Source organism: Lagenorhynchus albirostris, chromosome 1, assembly GCF_949774975.1.
Source record: "Lagenorhynchus albirostris chromosome 1, mLagAlb1.1, whole genome shotgun sequence".
NCBI lineage: Eukaryota > Metazoa > Chordata > Mammalia > Artiodactyla > Delphinidae > Lagenorhynchus > Lagenorhynchus albirostris.
This window is the reverse complement of record NC_083095.1, coordinates 3,746,546-3,765,247: the sequence shown is the minus strand read 5'-3', so window position 1 is coordinate 3,765,247 and position 18,702 is coordinate 3,746,546. Positions and strand designations below refer to the sequence as shown.

Genomic DNA, 18,702 nt, shown 5'->3' with positions numbered 1-18,702 from the left:
ATATTTTTTGAACGCCTACTAGATGTCAGGCACTCATGTAGACGTTTGGGATACATCAGTAAGAAAATCAGTGAGAAAACACAGAATTCGTGCTCATGTTCACAGGGGAGATAGGTAATGAACAATACGCATAATAAGTAAGTAAATTTCACAGTGTGTTAGAAAGTGATGGATGTGCTATGAGAAAAAAAGAAAGAACAAAATGGGGGGATTTGGAATATGTGGGCGGTGGGGAGAAGTTGGGGCAGAGTGCAGTACTTAATAAAATGTCAGGGGAGGCCTCTTGGAGAAGGCAAAGTCTGAGCAAAGGCTTGAAGTAGAGGACGGAGTTAGTGACGCAGAAAGAGGGGGTGGCGTTTCAGGCAGAGGCAAACAGCTAAAGGGTCCCTTGCCTGCGTAGCTTCTTCTGTAAAGTATTTGTTCAAAGCTTTTGTCCAGCATTTTAATTGCATTGTTTGTGCTTTTATTACTGAGTTGTAAGACTGTCTTTATATATTCTGCTTAAGTCCCTTATCAGATTGTGAATTGCAGATCTATTCTCCCAAGCTGGCTCATCTGTCCAGTGTCTTAACGGGTCATTTGAAAGGCAGATTTTGTTCATTTTGATGACATCCATTTTTATCAAGTTTTACTTTTATGTTTTGTGGTGGTTTGGGTCTTATTAAGAACATTTTGCCTGCCCCAGGGTCACAAATAATTTCTGTCTATTTTCTAGAAATTTTATATTTTTGGCATTTATGTTTAGGTCTGTGATCCATTTTGTGTGTGATGTGAGGTAGGGGTTGAGGTTTATATTTTTATGTATGTTTATCAATATTTGTTTTAAAGATTTTATTTCTCCCAATGATTTACCTTGGCCCATTTTTTAAAAAATCAATTGGTCATATACACATGGTTCGATTTCTGGGTTCTCTATTCTGTTCCATTGATCTAGATGTCTATCCTTACACCAATACCATACTCTTGCTTCATAGTAGGTCTTAAAATTCAGCGGTATAAATCCTCCCACTTTGTTGTTTTTCAAAATTGCTTTGGCTATTCTCAGTCCTTGAATTTTCATATAAATTTTAGAATCACCTTATCAACTGTCAGGTGAAAAGACAGGTGTCATAATTGAGATTCCCACTGAATCTATAGGGCAATCTATATTGCCCTCAATAAGGGCAAAACTGACATCTAACAATATCAAGCCTTTGGATCCATGAATAGGATATATCTCTTTATTTCTTTATGCCATCTTTAATTTCTCTCAGCAGTGTTTTATAGTTTTTAGAGTACACAGGTGTGGTACATATTGTGTGAAATTTATCCCTAGGCACTCATGTATTTTATGCTATTGTAAACGGTATTGTTTTCTAAGCTTTTTTTTTTCAAAACAAACAACTTTTTATTGACGTACAGTTGATTTACAATGCTGTGTTAGTTTCAGGTGTACAGCAAAGTGAGTCGGTTTATACATACATATGTCAAGTAGACAGTTAACCTTATACCCTTCACTCACCTTTTCTAATGATAACACCTAAGTCATGGAACAGTTATGAAAGCTAAGAAATTAACACTGGTAAAGTGCTATTAACTAAACTACCAATTTTATCTGGATTTTACCAGTTTTTCCACCAACGTTCCTTTTCATTTCCAGGATCCAACCCGGGATCCCACACTGCCCTCAGTCAGCGCCCTCCTTAGCCCACTACCGTCGGTGCAGTTGCTCAGTGTTTCTGTCTTTCAGGACTTGGCACTCTTGAAGGGTAGAGGTCAGGTGTTTCCTAGAACATCCCTCAGTTTGTGTTTGTCTCACGCCTTCTCATAATTATTTGAGGTTCTGCATCACTAAGAAGAATACCACGGGAGTAACGTGAGCCATATCAGTGAGTCCCCGATGCTACCGTGTCTAATTGCTGGTGACAGGAACTTTCATCACTTGGTAAAGATGGTGTCTGTCAGATTCCTCCACTGTATAGCCACTATTTTTTTTTTTGTAATTCGTAACTTTAGGACAGGGAGCTACTTTGAGACAATGCAAAGGGTTTGTTTCCTCTTAAACTTTTGCCCACTAGTTTTAGCATCCATTGCTGTACCTTGCCTCCATGATTTCTGTGGAGGTCTAACAGTGATTTTCCTATTCCCCCCTCACTCCTTTTCACATGTATTGATTGGATTTCTTCTGTAAGGAGGTATCATTCTTTGTCCCCTATTTACGTATTTATTGCATTATTAATTTATATTTCTGTAGACTAAAATATATGTACTTTATTATTTGGGTTCAATCCAATACTATCATTGTTTATTCTGTTGCTAATGTTATTGCAGCTTTGGCCATTGGGAGCTCTTTCAGATTGGCTTGTATGCCTCTTCAATATTCCCCCATCCTTTTGCTTTTTGTTTACATAACGCATTTATAATACAGCATTTAAAATTTTCAATTACCAACTGTCCTTTGCTAGTATGTGGACAAACAATTGACTTTTGTATATTTAAAATGGGTTTCTTTCCTTTGTTTTTTTAAAATCCTTAGTGGAGTATAGTTGCTTTACAATGGTGTGTTAGTTTCTGCTTTATAACAAAGTGAATCAGCTACACATATACATATATCCCCATATCTCTTCCCTCTTGCGTCTCCCTCCCTCCCACCCTCCCCATCCCACCCCTCTAGGTGGTCACAAAGCACCGAGCTGATCTCCCTGTGCTATGCAGCTGCTTCCCACTAGCTATCTATTTTACATTTGGTAGCGTATATATGTCCATGCCACTCTCTCACTTCATCCCAGCTTACCTTTCCCCCTCCCCATGTCCTCAAGTCCATTCTCTACGTCTACATCTTTATTCCTGTCCTGCCCCTAGGTTCTTCAGAACTGTTACTTTTGTTTGTTTGTTTTTTAGATTCCATATGTATGTGTTAGCATATGGTATTTGTTTTTCTCTTTCTGACTTACTTCACTCTGTATGACAGACTCTAGGTCCATCCACCTCACTACAAATAACTCAATTTCATTTCTTTTTATGGCTGAGTAATATTCCATTGTATATATGTGCCACATCTTCTTTATCCATTCATCTGTTGATGGACACTTAGGTTGCGTCCATGTCCTGGCTATTGTAAATAGAGCTGCAATGAACATTGTGGTACATGACTCTTTTTGAATTATGGTTTTCTCAGGGCATATGCCCCATAGTGGGATTGCTGGGTCGTATGGTAGTTCTATTTGTAGTTTTTTAAGGAACCTCCATACTGTTCTCCATAGTGGCTGTATCAATTTACATTCCCACCAACAGGGCAAGAGTGTTCCCTTTTCTCCACACCCTCTCCAGCATTTACTGTTTGTAGATTTTTTGATGATGGCCATTCTGACTGGTGTGAGGTGATACCTCATTGTAGTTTTGATTTGCGTTTCTCTAATGATTAGTGATGTTGAGCACCCTTTCATGTGTTTGTTGGCAATCTGTATATCTTCTTTGGAGAAATGTCTATTAATTAACGTCTCCTGCCCATTTTTGGATTGGGTTGTTTGTTTTTTTCATATTGAGCTGCATGAGCTGCTTGTATATTTTGGAGATTAATCCTTTGTCCGTTGCTTCATTTGCAAATATTTTCTTCCTAAAATGGGTTTCTTATAAGCAACATATAGTTGAGTCTTGCTTTTTTATCCAGTGTCACAACCTCGGCCTTTTATTGAAGAAATTAGACCTTTACATTTAATATAATTATCAGCATCATTTGCTATAGGTCTGCCATAATTTGTTTCTTATCTGTCCCATCTGTCTTTTGCTCCTTTTTTCCTTTCTTCTTTGCAATAGTTGTGGTTTTTTTATTCCATTTTCTCCACAGATATCTAATAAACTGTATCTCTTCGTTCTAATTTTTAGGAGTAGCTCCAGGATTTAAAATATACATAGCTAATTTATCACAGTCTACCTTCAAATGTCGTAAGTCACCCACAACGTAAGTATCCTACAACAATATTCTTCCATTTAATTCTCTTATCCTATGTGCTATTGCTGTCATAGATTTTACCTTTCAATATATAGTAAGCCCCAGAGTATATTGTTGATATTTTGTTTTAAATGGTCAGATGTCTTAAAATTTTTCTTTTAATAAGTGTTTTTAAATGCAGTTAGCAGAATAATGTTAAACCTTTCATGTAAAATAAAAAATTATATTACATCTATGTTTGTATATTTTAATGTTTCATATACAAAATGTGTAGAAGGTTGACAATCAAACATTACTTCTTTCAGGGAATAGATTGAAGAGTTTATTATTATTAAGCTTCTATTTGTATCAAAATGAAATGCGTATACATGACACCTATAATTTAGCTGTATTAATTCAAGTTTTTAAATAACACTTATGCACTGTCAGAATGCCACAAATATCATCGTGAATAATCACTCTGAAAATGAGCTTTTGTTTGTTTAAAAAATTTTTTTACATTTCTCTACATATTTGCCACTTCTAATCTCTTGCCTCTTTTTTTGTAGATCCAGTTTTCCATCGGATATCATTTTCTTTCTGCTTCCTTTATTATTAACTACCTTTAATATTTCTTGTAGTGCCGGTCTGCTGGTACCATTAAAGCTCTTTATTTTGCCTTCGTTTTGAAAGTTACCTCTGCAGAATATAGAATTCTAGATGGACAGTTTCTTCCTTTCTTTCTCTATTTTAAAGCCGTTACCCCGTTGACTTCCAGCTTGCACTCTTTCCAAAAAGAATACTACTGTCATTTGTATATTGTTTCCCTATATGTCTCATTCTTCTCTGGCTGCATTTAGGATTTTTTCTTTCACTCTGGTTTCAGAAAATTGCTTATGATGTATCTTGGCGTGGTTTTGTTTGTATTCATTCTACGTCATATTCGTTGAACTTCTCAGACTTGTAGGTTTATAGTTTTTATCAAATTTGGGTGTGGCATTTCAGCTGGGCTTCCCAGAAAGAACTCTTCTGTCTTTGAGAATAAAGGCCAACTGATGTCTTATTAATGCCCCTGATAACCACTCTTCTCAGGATGCTGTCCAGGGGCCTGAACAAACCGGTCCCAGTTTGGTGTTAGCAGTGCTCTGGTGTGGGTTGGAATCCGGTGGGAATCTGAGGTTCTCTCAGTTCCCTGGAGAGTTGGGACAGCACTGCCACCACCTTTGGACTTGGCTGTGTGATGGGTACACCACATGCTGCCCAGGATACAGGAAGGGCAGGAGGCCTTTGGAAAAGGGGAGCGGTTTGAGCTTGGAGAGTGGGCCTCTCCAGCAGGTGCATCCACCGGGCAGGTCAACGACCTGGGTGGTGGGTGAGTGAGTGGGTGGGGGGTGAGTCTCCACTGTCTCTGGGGTCTTCCTCCCCAGGAAGGATCCAGACCGGCCAGGCACACATCCTCGAGCCTCCCTGAGAGGTTGGCGTTGCTGAGCACCCGACTTCTCCCGGTCACCTCTGCGTCCCCACCCTCCTTAGCACCACTGCAGCTGTTCCTTTACCTCTCCCAGGGCTTGGCCCAAGCATGGAACTCAACCCTTTCCCGTTCTTTTCTCTAATAAACCACACGTGGGAGGCTCCTGCTGGAGCGTAGGGGCTGCTACCTGGCAGCCATGAGAACACCAGGGGTCAGACCTTCCTCAGCCCTCTGCCCTGCCCTTCCCGCCAGGCCCCCGCACACCCTCATCTGCCCTTCTCCCACCCTGGGGGTCTCCCTCCCCTCCAGGAATTTTCCTCCCCCAGAGAACCAGGGCTGGAACTAGGGTAAGGCGAATGAGGCATCACTTCAAGCAAAATTTGAGGAAACACCAAAAAACTCAGCAATGAAGATAAGTCACATTTAACGCAATATTTTCTAAAGTCAAAAGTTATGCAAATACAGCTCAACAGCAACGAAAAATAAACAGCCCAATTCAAAAATGGGCAAAGGACTTGAATAGACATGTCTCCAAAGAAGTTACAGGAATGGCCAGCAAGCACATGAAAAGACACTCAACATCATTAGTCATTAGGGAGATGCAAATCATAACCACAGTGAGATACCACTTCATACCCACTGGGATGGCTAAATTTTTTTTTTATTTTAATGGAAAATAGGAAGTGTTGGAAAGGATGTAGATAAACTGAAACTCTTGTGCACTGCTGGCGGGAAAAAAAAAAAGGATGCAGCTACCATGGAAAACACTTCGGCATGTCCTCCAAAAGCTAAACATAGAATTACCATATAATCCGGGAATTCTACTTCTAAAAGAATTGAAGTCAGGGACGCAGAAAAATACTTGTACAACAGTGTTCATAGCAGCCCTATTCACAATGGCCAAAGGGTGGAAACAAACCCAAAAGTTCATCAACAGATGAATGGATAAACAAGATGTGGTCTATTCATACAATGGAATGTTATTCAGTCGTAAAATGGAAGAAAATTCTGACACTGTCTACAGTGTGGATGAACCTGGAGGACATTATGCTGAGTGAAGTAAGTCAGTCACAAAAGAACAAATATTTGTGATTCCAATTCTGTGAGTTACCTAGAGTAGTCAAATTCATAGAGACAGGAAGTAGAAGGGGAGTTTCCGGGAGCTGGGGGAGGGACAATAAGGAGTTTGTGTTTAATGGGGACAGAGTTTCAGTTTGGGAAGATGAGAAAGTTCTGAGGATTGACGGTGGGGATGGTTGCTCGACAATATGAATGTATTTAATGCCACTGAGTTGTACACCTAAATATGGTTCAAATGATAAGTTTTATGTTATGTATGTTTGACCACAACCAAAACAAAAATAGTGCAAAAAGTCCATGATGAACAGAATACCAAAATTTAACATAAAGACAAGATCTGTGCTATGACAACCCTTACTGGAGCCTGAGACAAAGAGAAAACCCACTAAGACTAATCCTGTCTTCACTTCAAATTTCGGTACTTTGTTCATCACAGATTTTTTGCATTACTTTGATTTTGTTAAATACTGCAGTGAAATGGGATTTATCTGGATAATTGAGATTGCGGATGCCCCCTGAAATTTTGCACGCAAGACCGGTACCTCACCGTAGTTCCAGCCCCGAGGAGTTCCATTTCAGCTACTGAAGCGATGAAGTTTCCCTCAATCCTCCCACAGAGTCAGCCTCAGCAACTCCATCCCAGCCGCCCCCTGCGGAGGCCACTCCCACGTCCCTTCTGGCAGCTGGATCAGGGCCAACCCCACTTTCTCTCTTTGAATTCCCCACTGCCATCACTCCACAGAATAAAACCAAAGGCCTCTGGGAATATTATTCAGCCTTAAAAAGGAAGGAAAATCTGACTTATTCTATCACGTGGCTGAACCTTGAGAACATGATTTTGAGTGAAATAAACCAGACACAAAAGGACAAGTAGCCACATTCCACACAAGGAGGTGCTGGGAAGAGTCAAATTCACAGAGACAGGAAGTAGATGGGCGGGTGCCAGGGGCTGGGGGAGGGGTAGGGTGTTGTCTAATGGCCACAGAGTTTCAGTTTCGGGAAGATCAAAGAGTTCTAGAAATGGATGGTGGGGATGGTTGTACAGCAATGTGAATGTACTTCATGCCGCTTGACTAGACACTTAAAAATTATTAAAACGGTTTATAATATGCTATGTAGATCTTACCACAATTTTTTCTAAAGGTGAAATACAAACAAAAAACAGTGGCCAACCTTGGAATACCCAAGGTAGTTTGACACAAGGAGGGCTCACAGTGGAGCTTCCTTCCCCGCTTTGTCCTCTGAACTCCATGGACCAAAGTCACCGTCTCATCTGGCCAGAGGCCACTGCTTGTAAAACAGCAAAGATAAATATTTTCTACCTCGACTTGGGTAGGAGAAATATAAACAGAAAGGATCCAGATTGATTTTTAAAGTCATCACGTTTTGTCCCCAAACACTTTTCCCAACCCTGATATTGTCAACCGTCCTTAATTTGGAAAACGCACCTGGGGCCACTCCTCCAGCCTCTGCTGTGATTCACTCACTAGTCACAGCTCCTCTGGGACTGCAGACTGTCCTCACACAAGAGACGCCCTTGGCTGCTGTGACAAAGCATTTCTGTGCTCGTCGTGACCACGCACACAGGGGCTGTGGCGGTGAACACGCATGATTGACATCTGAGGGACGGGACATGAGCCCAGAGTGGCCAAGTGACTTGCCCAAGGTCACACAGCCGGCCGAACCTTGGGCTGTGGGCTCTGGCCCCTCCCCCATCACCCCTCCACCTTCCAGACACAGGACGCGTCCTTGGGCATCTTAACGACAGCCGTGGACCTGGTGCAAGCCCGTCTCCCCACCAGGCTCCCCAGCCCCATGGCAATTAAGGCACGCAGGTCGGAGGCCACAGGCCCCAGCCCGGCACAGCCAGGACCAGCCAGTCCTCCCAGGGCCTGCCTGTTTCCTCCTGCAAATGACGCTGGGGGCGTTCGTGGCGGGGGCAGAACCCCCTGATAATGAGGCTTTATTAGGCAGAGATGTTTCTGCTGAGGCCAGGGTGGCGCCTTGGCCAGAGCAAGTTCCCGGGCTGGCCTTTCCCAGACGGCCCCCGTCTCTGCTTGGTATGCGACAAGGGTCTGAGCTGGGGTCCAGCTGCCTTCCCAGGCCATTCAAGTCAACTCCCGCAAAGGCTTTTTGTTGTTATTACCACCCTCCGCCATTGCCAGGGGCCGTTTTTGTCTTCCCAAATGGGAAAGTATCTTTTACTTTTCTCTTTTGACACTGACTATTTGGCCTAAAGCAGGGACCAATTAAACTAATTAATCCCCAGGCGCTTTGCCGATGGAGAGGCTAGGCTCTCACACTTCGGGTCATTCCAGAGGGAGTGCGCGAACTTGAGCCTGATTTGTGTGACTCTGACCTTTGGGCTGGACAGGTTTTGGCATGGCCTCACAGGGCCGCCAGGGATGCGTGTCCTGAGTCTCCCCACCACCCCTACCTGCCCCACTGGGGGGCACCAGGCCCTCCCAGCGGCTCTCACATCTTCACCTCGGACTCAAGCCAGGCTGCAGCTCCCAGAGGGACTGCTTCCCACTCCCATGCACAATTAGCACTTTCTCTTAGAAGGGGGAATAGAGAACCCCCAAATCTTGGAGAGCACAGTCAGCTGAAAGGAGGGTGCTCCAGGTGGAGTTCAAAGACCCCTGGGGTGGGCGTGCCCATTCTTCAAGGCAGCTCAGCCCCCAGTTGACGGGTCCCTCGTCAACGCGTTTTCTTCATGGACGACGGCAGAATTTCTTTGGCTCCTACAGGCAGGAGCAGCTGTTCACACTGTTTACTCAAATACCATTCTGGCAATATTCCGAATGGTTTTTTTCTCTTCCCTGCAGGATCTGAAACCATCCGTGGGGTGGTTGGACGCACGCGTCTACACGTGGCTTTCCGGGGTGGCGTCTTCGCTGAGCGCAGAAATCCTGTTCCCCAGAGCCCTTTGCCGTGTTCCTCTGGGCCTGCCCACCCCCGTGCCGCCCACTCCCGCTAATGGGCATGTTTCCGTGAACGCTGAAGACGAAAAACATGCAATTTGGAACGTGTCTCTTTCACGGTCACACATTTCTTTTTATTGTGCGTCTTGGCCGTGCCGCACTTCAAAATTCCCAGGGACCCTCCCCAGCTCAGCTCTCAGAGGGTCTTGCACGTTTGACGCCCCTCCCCAGAAAGCCAGAGGGCACTGGACACGGACTTTTGTCGGGTGTCTCTGAAAGCACTTTCAATAAAAGGCTCCGTGTCTTTGCCTCTGGTTTCCCTTTGCTGCTGGAGCTCTGGGCTTGCAGACCCAAGATCTGTTCCGCGGCCGTGCACACCCGGGTACATCTTGACAAGCACCGGCTTCCAGAACTTTGCACAACACTGCAACCACAAGCACTCAGGATATGTGAGGCCGCCTTTCCCAGTTGCCTTCTGACACTCCGGTCGTTTCCTGGACCAGAGGCATCTCCACGGGCTTGAACGCCATCTCAGTGGGTCTCTCTTCCTCCAGATTAAGTATAAGCCCCTCAGTGGGGTGGCTCAGGGCCCCTCCAACATGCCCCCCGCCTTCCTGGCCGGCCTCCCCGTGGAGCCCCTCCCTGCATCCCACATGCTGGTCTGAGAAGTTGCTTTTACCATCCAGCAAAGAGCCTGCACGCTGCTTCTGGGCCTTTCCTTGTATGCTCCCTCCCAGCCCACTGATCCTCCCTTTGTCCGCATCTCGGCCAGCTGCAATCCCACTGAGTCCCAACACCCCCGGCCCCTCACGCATCTGCCTCTTGTTGCTGTTGTAACGAATCATCACCAATTTCGTGGCTGAAAACGACACAAATGTATGCACTTACAGTTGGTCAGGAGTCCAAAATGGTCTCACTGGGCTAAAATCAAGGTGTGGGCAGGGCCGGCTCCTTCTGGAGGGTCCAGAGGAGAATCTGCTTCCTTGCCCTGCACAGTTTCTACCGGCCACCAGAACGCCTTGGGCGTGGCCCTTGTCTCTGTCTTCCAAGGGCATCGCCATGACCTCTGCACCCATCACTGCATCCTCTGACTCCGACCCCACCATTTCCCTCTTTCCCTTATAAGGACCCTCGAGGTTGCATTGGGCCCACCTGGGTAATCCAGGACCATCTTCCCGTCTCAAGTCCCTTAGCTTCATCCCATCTGCAAAGTCCCTTTGGGGTCTCTCGTTCAGCCATGCACAGTGCACAGCGCCCGGCCCGTTCCAGCTGATGACCTTTCGCCTCCAGCCTCCCATCTGATTTCCCAAAGCAACATGGGAAGTAACAGGACAAAAGCATTAATCCCATGTTACACGTGAAAAAAAAATGAGGCGCACGCAGCAGGCAACATCAGAGCAAGACAGGGAAGGAAGGTGGGGCTTGGCGGCCCTGCCAGGACCGCAGTAGGCACCAACGAGCGCTCACCCACAAGCTGGCCGGCTCACAGCTGCTTGGGCAGCGGGCATCCTGGACCTCGAGGGCAAATGACCACAATGCACAAGGCAGGTCAGCAATTCATTCCATGCCCTGGGTTCTCAATTCTGATCACAGGCATTTCACGGTTAGAATGGAGAATCTCACTTCTCTCCCAGACCTGCTTCTTTCCAGTGTAGCTGCTTGAAGAAAGAGCACTGGTTGAAGGGGTAGCGAGACCTGGGCAACACAACAGCTGACGCGGACACATGCACACACAAACACACACGCACACGAGCGACGGGGCATCCTAAGCCTCGGATCCCTCCTCACCGCGGGATGTGAGGAGACTGACGTGTGCACATTCCAGGCCCTGGGCTTGAGAGGAAGAGGCGGGGCGTGTCCTCCTCTTCCTCTTCTCTCCTTGGCCCTGGCGGGAATGCAGATGAGATAGAGGGAGCTGCAGCAGCCATCTTAGACCATGAGCTCAAAGCTTCTTTTTGAGGCCCGTAGACCTGCAGGCTACATGTCCAGATTCCTGATGTTCTGGTATCACCATAACATCCTGAACCATTTGGACTGTAACATGAGATAGAAAGAAACTGCCATCATGTTTAAGCCACTTTGGGGAGGGGGGGATTTGGGGGAAGATGTTTGTTCTAGCAGCCAAGCCAGTATCCTGACCATTACAGATGTGGGTACACAGACATGGTGGGGCTAAGGGCACTGCTACAATAAACCCAGACCTCCAAGTTCTAGCCTCCAGAGTCCAGGACTCAGATTTTGTGAGCTGGAAAGCTTGACACTTGTGCTGTGGAAATCCTGTCATAAAAATGCCCCCTGTGACGCTTGGAAGGCTGAACACATCCCGAGGGCCCCTGGGACTTTAGACCTGGCTTGAAAGACTCAAGGCAGGTGTGTGTTGGCTGCTACATGCTGCCTTCAGGAAGTGATACAGGAAAGTTATGGAGATGGCTTTGGAGGTGCAGTCCTGGTGGAGGAAAGAGGTGGCTCGATCCCTTCCCAGTTCCTCCCATGAAGAGTTCTCAGCTGGGCAAGGGGAGCCAGCCTGGGGGCCACGGTATGAATGAGGTGCTGTCTCCCCACCCAAGCCTGTGGTTTAGAGAACCTCAAGGTAGATGCTGTGAAATGGGCTGAGAACAGAGGACTGGAAACAAAAGACCAGCTTCATAAGACTAAAAAGCCGGGTCTGGACAAGATCTTTAGGTGAAATCACATGCAACGTGGAAGAACCAGATGCAAACAAACCAGGTGCAAAGAGACCTACTAAGTTTTAGAGGGAGTTGTGCTGCCGGGTAAACCACAGTCCAGCTTTCCAGAGCTTGCTGTGTTCTGAGCGCCCCCCCAGAGAGGTCCCTGGACACCCCAGAAATGTAGACACAGCCACTGGACACCCCAGAAATGTAGACGCAGCCACTGGACACCCCAGAAATGTAGACGCAGCCACTGGACACCCCAGAAATGTAGACGCAGCCAGAATTACGCTGTGCAGGTTTGGTGGCCACCAGGAAGGGCATAGTCGGCAATGCCCAATCCTGGGGTGGGTTTGGGGAGGGGGGTGGGAAAGGCGGGTGCTCCCAGAGGACCCAGAGAGGACAATGGGGGACGGTGGACAAGGCACTCCTCCCAGCTAGCAGAGGCAGGGCGACCAAAGGGGTCAGCTACGGCAGAGTGGTGGCGATGCCTGCCCCGCCGAGCGTGACCGTGGTCCTAGACCAGCACCGACTGCATTGTCCGAGCTCATCTCTTCCAAAGGCAAGCCTTTACAGCAGTTCTGCTGTTCCTGCCCCATAATCACCTCAGGGGGGCTATAAACCACTTGTCTTTCTCATTTATAGGTTCCCTGTTCTTGAGGCATCTCATCTGGCCTTGACAGGAGGACTGTGCGTCACCTTCAGACCCCGGACATGGCCAGATGCAGCGCCTGGGCGGGACTTCAGGGCTCTTCCAAAGAGAAGGGGCTGAGTGTGTCCAGGGTCTTGAAGGCGGAGCCTGCATGGAAACCAGGGGGCCCCAAGGGGCGGACCATGGCATAGAATGTTAGTTGTTCCCCGATGTCCATTTGCCCCTTCATCCCTTAATAACAGAGCGCTTTAAGTTTGAGCTAGGAACAGAGCCACCCACCTAAGACGATGTTCCCCTTTTCCCTGGCAGCTAGAAGTGGCCATGTGACCAACTTCCAATGAATGCAATGTGTGCAGCTCCTTAAGGAAAAGGGCCGTGTACTCCACTCTCTTTCCCCTCTTTCCCTGGCTGCATGGGGGTCTGACTGTAGGCACGGCCTTCTTGAGCTATGAGGTGAAAGGTACTTGAAGGCATCAGAAGTGGGGTAGAAGGAACCGTGCCCCAGGAGCCGGGAAGCTGAGGTAGCAGCCCTGTGTGGTTTATATCGAAAGGAAGAGAAAGAAACAACCTTATTTTGCACACTATGACGCTGGTACCTACAGCCACCAACCCTGTAACTAACTAATAGAGCAGCAGTGTCTCTCCATGCAGGTCCCAAAGTGCAGGTTGGGGAGGAAGGGTGGGGATCCTGCCATGTTTTTGTTTGTCTTTTTAACCAGGAATCCACTGTAGTGTGACTGTCAGTTACTCCTAGGTCTACCTCTCAGAGGGAAAGGCTGCATCCTCCGTCTCCATAGCAATGTAGAAAAGTACTTTGTAAACACGAAAACACTTTTCCACGTGTCTGAAATTACTGTTGTTATAGCTCAATTCCCATTCCCCCAGCTATCATCTGGGGTTAAGTCGATGGTTGGACTTTTCGGGAAATACTGGACTCACTGTGTGTCGTCCGGTAATTTATTCATCTGGGTCTCAGTTTTGTCATCTGTGAAAACGGAAATCACAGTGGTTGCTACCTGCCAGGGCTGTTGTTGGGATTCAGCGCGGTGGTGAGGGTATAAAGCCCTCGGCACTGTGCCTGGCATTCAGCCAGCTCTTAGGGATGTTTGCCAACCGCCTTATAATCCGCGTGCCAGGGTCCTGGGACCCCCGAGTCAGAGGGCAGCCAAGGTGCTGCCGGTCCAGGAGCAGCGGGGCCAGCTCCTGAGATGGGCACCAAAGAGCCCAGGCAGCTAGGGGGGCACGTGAAACGCTTACGAGGGACACACGTAGGGTGAGATGCCTGGAGGTCCCCGACAGGTAACTGGACCACACAAGAGGCGCCTGAAGATGCCGGAGTGGAGAAGCACACGGCATCCACGGTGGTGAAGATGCCGTCTGTGAAGACGTGGGTAAGTGAGATCAGCTAGAAGGTGGGAAGAGCAGAGGTGTCTGGCCCAGCCCTGGAGAGCCGTGACCTTGGGAAGGGGAGGAGAAGCCACACAGATCATGGGAGCAGCAGTGCGTCCAGGGTGACGTCCAGTCCCCTGGTGCACTCAGATCCCCCCGTCGCTGCATCCTGGCAGGACCCCCGTGGGTTTCAGAGGAGCAGGGTCTGCATATGAGTCACCTCTCTCTCCTCTGGGGTCTACACCCCTTCAGCGTCATCTTCATCCGTCTCCCCACCAGCACGCATGGCGAGGTGATCCCGTCACTCCTGTGCTCAGAGCCCTGTCACGCCCCCGCATCACATGGCGGGCGCTTAGCAAATGTTTGGTGGGGGAGGGTCTGGCACACAGTAGGTGCACAGTCTACATCTGACAAATGAATATAGTAGGTGCTCAATAAATGTTTGGTAGGAGAGGGCCCGACACACAGTAGGTGCTTTTACGTTGGCCCAATCGGCCTTTGGGTCTCATGCCCCGAGTGGGTCTGGGAGCTCCCGGGCATGACTCACTGTGCTCCTGACCCACTGTGCACCCACCCCTGGGAGATCTTGTTCGCCAGGCTTCTCCTTGGCCACTTCTGCCAGGATCTGGGTGTCCTCAGGAGACCCACAGAACTGGGAGGCAGTGTTCCTTTCCATCTTCCCATCGGGCTAAGACTCGAAACAAAACTGTCAGATTTCAGAACATTTCACAGCGGCAAAAATAACTGCACTTGGGGAAAAAACACACAGACATTTCTCAAAGTCATCTAGTGCTTCAACAATGCGCCAAAAGCTTCTGGAATGGACAGGTTCGGTTTGCCACGCACCAACTGCGCCTACCCTGCCAGCCTCGTCTCCTGAGGCCCCCGAGGCCCCCTGCGCCAAAACCTCGGCACAGACAAGGCAATGAGGGAGACGCTGCAGAACCACCTTTGTCTGGCCCTACTAAGTGCTGATTCCATAACAGTGCCCAGGATTCACAAGCCACAGATGCCAAATCCCAGGTGATGGGGGCAGGGATGGGAAGGAGAAAGGCAACACTGGAGAAGCACCTGACGGGGTTCAGAGCACTCACGCGCTATTTACCATCTCATCAGATCCTCACGGCCCCCCACCCCGTTTTACAGACGGGCATCGAGGCTCAGAGAGCTTACTCAGGGTAGGGGCAGACCATGTCTTCCTAGGAAGGAATTCCAGCTGTCCTCCATTTTTCTTTCCCCTTCTCTGTAGTAATAGAAGAGTTGGCACACGACCACCCAGCCTAACACAGTATCTCCCAGCCTCTTTGGCGGCCAGGTGTGGCCACGTAATGAAGCTTGGTCCGTGGCCACGGGCAGGACTGAGTCCACCCTCCTGCTTGCACTCACCCTCCCTTTCTCCTCTGCCCACCGGGATGGCAGGACCTCAAACAACCACCTTAGACCCACGAGAACAGCAGAGCCACAAGACGGAAGGAGCCTGGGACGCCGACCCGGAGGAGCTGTGCGGGAGCCTGCACGCGTCCCACGAGTCAGCAGGTAAAAGGGGGACTAACTCCCACCCGAAGTTAAGCATCTGGCAACAGAGGTTTGTTGCTGCAGCCGTTTCTGTGGGAGCCTTGTAGATACTGAGGAGTCTGGACTTTATCCCGGGGGATGGGACGGGAGTGGAGAAGAAGGCTCTAAGCAGGACAGCGATTAGATTCCATCTGTGTCTTTCAAAGGTCCTGCTGGCTGTTATGACCCAAGTGGATTGAAGCGGGCAGTTTGTTCCCTGAAGCATGAGAGGTGACAGTGCTCAGACTAGGAGGGCGGTGGAGAGAAGGAGAGAAGTGGTCAGATCCCAGACACGCTCCAGAGGAGGGAGGGCTCAAGAATCGTGGAGAGCAGGGCCCGCGGAGAGCTGATACTCACCTGGCCTCAGAGACCACAGGCGGAAGAGCCAGCTCGGCGGTGTGGGGGGAGTGGGGGTCCCGGGCTCAGCCCAGGCAGTTAAGTCTGAGGGGTCTGGGGGTGTCCAAGGGGAGATTTCCAGCAGGCAGGTCGGGATTTCAGAAGATGGCACGGAGATGCAAGTGGGGCTATTATCAGCTTCTAGTTGGTAGTAAATGCTGAAGGAGGAAATGAGACCAGCTAAGAGGAGAGCAAGGAGGTCTAAGGAACAGTATTTCAAGGTTGGTAGAAGCGGGGGTCCTCAGAGGAGCCTGGAGGCAAGTATCCAGAGGAAAGAGGGGAGGCCACAGGAGAGCGGAGTCCAGAAGTCCTGAGAGAGCAGCCACCTGTGTCAGTGCAGCCAACAGATCTTCCCAAAGAGGCCACTGGACCCCCTTGCAGACTGGCGCTGGACCACAAAGATGGCGGCCTCTGCGGGTGGAGGGGGCAGAGGTCAGAGTGCAGAGGGTGTGAGAGATGGAGATACAGAAGGGGTCATTCTTTGCAGGCATTTTCCCTGAGACAGAATGGGGTGTGGACAGCAGGCCAGAGGTTGGGGTCCAGGGAGAGGGCTTCGAGATGGGAGGTATCAGGGCACGCGGGGATGCAGATGGAGCCCGAGGGTCCAGGAGGGAGGACGGTTGACGGAGGTGGCTTGTACAACACTCGGTTGTATCCCAAGTCCCGGATTTTTTGCCATCCTCCAATCAAGACCAGATTTTTACTTCATATCATTCTTAAATTCAATCCTAAATAGTTTCGCTTCTTAAGCCTTGATTTTCTTGTAGGCAATATTCACAGTGAAATCGCAGATTCGATGGGGTAACTTGTTTTCTAACGTACAATTATATAAAAGTCCATCCACGGACCTCTAACACGGTCTTGGGATCCACCGGGTCTACCATATTTTTTTAAGTTGTGGGGGGGGGGCGGGGCGGAGGGGCCCCAAGGGCAGTCAGCAGAGTCCGGTGACCCCAGGCAAGTGATGGAAACTCTCCGAGCTCCGCTGTCCACCACCGTCATATGAAGGTGGCGCTCTGTCCAAGCTGGGTGTGAGGATGGAGATAGTAAACCACACAAGCCCATAGGAGACGGTTGGCACTCGCTAACCTAAGTGCTGGATGCAGCGGGATGGTCACCGTGACTGTTTATTAAGATTGGGGCGAGCCGCAATCCCGCAGGACATCCTGGTGCCTGTATCCAGCCAGGCCCCGCCAGGGTTGTAATTTGCTCCCGCAAGACTCTGGAATATATTACACACCACGAGCTTCAGAGTCTCCCTGCCAAGCACGAGCAGAGGAAGAACCTACGTGTGTGGCAGTCCATGCCACCCCTACCCCGGGCAACATCCAGTTTCTTTGAGGACCTACCAGGGGAAGATGCGGTAGACAGGCAGACGGGCCCTGCCCTTCCGGGGGTGGGTGAGGGCAGTGGGTAAACAGCTCGGCACAGAGGCTGCCGTCGTTCCCTGTGTGCAGGCTAGAAACACTCCATCTCACCCGTTTTTCACCATTTTAAAATTCGTTTCTCTTCAAGCTACCGGGATCTGCCAATCAAATCTCACACTTCTTTTCTGCAGCTGCTTCCTGAAGTACCTCCTTTTACAGGTGGGCAACCGAGGCAGAGAACGTCACATGACAATATTCTAGAGCAGGATGGGACTCTAAAGGACCATCAGCCTGACCCTCCCCATTTGACAGGTGGAGAAACTGAGGCCCAGCAGGGCAAGTGACTCAATGCCGTCACCCAGCCAGGAAGAGGCTGATGGCTTGCCTTGCTGCCACAGGCTCAGAAAATCACTTTCCTGGGGACTTTTCTCCCCAGGTAATACCTTATCACCGTGCAAAAGGGGGTACAGGGGTCTCATTTCTCTCTCTGCAAAGTTCCCAACCTACCCATGGAAGTGAGGCAGCCTGGCCGGGTGGCAGCTGTCTGGGGAGAGCAGAAACCAGCTGAGTTCAGGGTCGGAGCCGGGATTGGGCTGGGCAAACACACGCCTTTCTACACCGGCTGAGCACTTGGCAAAGGGCACTGAATTCTGACCACAGAGGAGGCCAGGTGGGTCCCCTCCTCCTTTATTCTCGGCAGCGGGATCCAGGCCAAGCCAGCGACACCCCGAGGGAAGAACTGCCTGTCATTAGCATGAGGTCATTTGCCCCAGGACACCTGGCTCTCCGGCGCCAGGGACGCCCCTCTGTCTTCCAGGGCCTCAGGGGGCAGCCCTGTTTAAATTACTCCAAATTCTAAACGCGCAAAGTCCAAAGAGCAGACCTGAACACACTGCTATAAAAATGTGTTTGAAAAGAACATTCTCCACTCATGCTGGAACTCTGCCTGCTTCCACTTTGGGGTTCTGGGCAGACTTTTAGAAACAAACTTCTCACCAATTACCCAGAGCAAAACAACTCCCAGAAGGCCTCAACTGCTGCCAGACGGAGCCAGGAACAAGCCCCCTTTGCAAAGAGTCTCTGCTCAGTCTCTGGACATCCCAGGAGATGCCCGTCACGCTAGCACAGCTGGCCTGGTCCCTCCTTCCCCCCGCCCCCACCCACTCCCCTCCCCTAGCCTTCTGCAGCCCTCCCCCTCAAGCCCCGGACCAGCAGGAACACCCCAGCTGCCAACAGCCAGCTCTGAGCAACTCCCCTCCCCGACCCACAGGTCCAGGAGCACCAAACAGA

At 49.2% G+C, this 18,702-nt stretch overlaps 1 protein-coding gene across 1 annotated transcript in view; it reads left to right on the top strand.

Moving 5' to 3' along the window:
* Positions 1–18,702, top strand: part of LOC132516837 (basic salivary proline-rich protein 1-like) — a 40,934-nt gene that overhangs the window by 21,489 nt on the left and 743 nt on the right. The gene's annotated exons all lie outside the window — the stretch shown is intronic.